This window comes from Alexandromys fortis, unplaced genomic scaffold (assembly GCF_014885135.2).
Source record: "Alexandromys fortis isolate MF-2015 unplaced genomic scaffold, M_Fortis_MF-2015_v1.1 scaffold_29, whole genome shotgun sequence".
Classification (NCBI taxonomy): Eukaryota; Metazoa; Chordata; class Mammalia; order Rodentia; family Cricetidae; genus Alexandromys; species Alexandromys fortis.
In genome coordinates this window covers 3607977-3609440 of record NW_026067891.1, presented here as the reverse complement: position 1 = coordinate 3609440, position 1464 = coordinate 3607977, and the positions used below count along the sequence as shown (strand labels likewise).

Below are 1464 nucleotides of genomic sequence, written 5' to 3'. Positions count from 1 at the left end.
GTGGCCTGCAGTACCAGACCCCAGACTCCTTGACTAAACCTACCCTCCATTTCATGGATCCTGGCTCCATTCTGGACTTAATACTCTGCTAACCCCAGTCCAGCCTTGTCTCACAGCTGGACTCAAGCTGAAATCCTCACTGCTTCCAGATGCTGAACCCATAACTGCTGGTCCTGTCCCTCCTGGCTAGCCTATTGCAGGCCGCCCCTTGTGAGTCTGGTCTTGTGTCCTCTCTGTCTTTCTTCCTGACTTTCACAGGTCACAGGCTGCTCCACTGCAGGGAGGATGAAGGAGGATGAAGGAGGCTGCTCCCTTGTTTTGTACCAGGCTAGCTGAGCAGTGAGTAAACATCATGGGAGGACACAGGCTTCTGAGAGTCAGGTGAGCCTGAGATTTAAGTTCAGCTACTGGATACATTTATGTGGAGGCTCCCTCATCCACTCACAGTTGGTGCTCACTGCGGCACATTGTGTGGGACCGTGAGTCTCCCTGGGCCTGGCATGGGAAATGGGGTCGAGATTTCTCCTACGGTACACAGTGTTCCTGAAGCTTCAGTGTTCAGGTCCAGGCTGGAGCCTTCCAAACAGGGCTGTTTTCTTGCAGGCACATCCAAAGCCCAATGCTTTTCCAGGTGCAGCTTCATGAGCAGCATCTATACTATGAGGGCCAATAGCTGCCTATGAACCAGATCATTGTGCACCCCAACTATTTCTCGGCCGAGGGTGGGGCAGACATTGCCCTGTGAATGTTTCCACCCATGTCCAGCCCATATCCCAGCCCTTGCTGTGGAGACCTTCCCCTCAGGGACATCATGCTGGGTGACAGGCTGGGGCAACATTGATAATGGTGTTAAGGGCAGGGATGGCTGCCAGTTAGTTGGGGGTGGGGTGGGCAGGGGTTCTCAGGGATGACCAGGGATGGTTGCTGATGAACCTCCCCCAAAAGTTGTACTTCTCTCACCCCAGAGTCTCTCCCAAGTGAAGGTGCCCATTGTGGAAAATGTGAGCGGAAGTATCACACTGGCCTCTACACAAGGGACAATGTTCTCATTGTCCGTGATGACATGCTATGTGCTGGAAATACTGGGAGAGACTCCTGCCAGGTGGGTCCTATGTCCCCCGCCCCTGCACCCCATCCCATCCACTCTCCAGGGTGACTCAGGGGAGTTGCTGGCTGCAAGCAGGTGTGGTCAGCTGGGGTGTGGGCTGTGCCATCCTAGGATCTACACCTGGGTGACGTACTACTTGGAATGGATCCACCGCTATGTCCCTGAGACTCCTGAGCTGCTTCCAGGGTCAGAGAAGAACCAGGCCTCTGCTGTCTTTAACTCGCTGCTTCCTGCCCAGGTGGAACGCCTGACTTCTTGTTCTTCTGCCTCCCCTGTCCTTCTGAGCCCCTGGCCACTTCTATCCCTTCTGCTTCCCGCCCCAGGTAGCCACACTGGATACTCACCCTCCTCTGTAG

General features: G+C 54.9%; 1 pseudogene; it reads left to right on the top strand.

Annotated features, from left to right (window-relative positions):
* Positions 1 to 140: 140 nt before the first annotated feature.
* LOC126497779 (tryptase beta-2-like) lies at positions 141 to 1464 on the top strand (annotated as a pseudogene).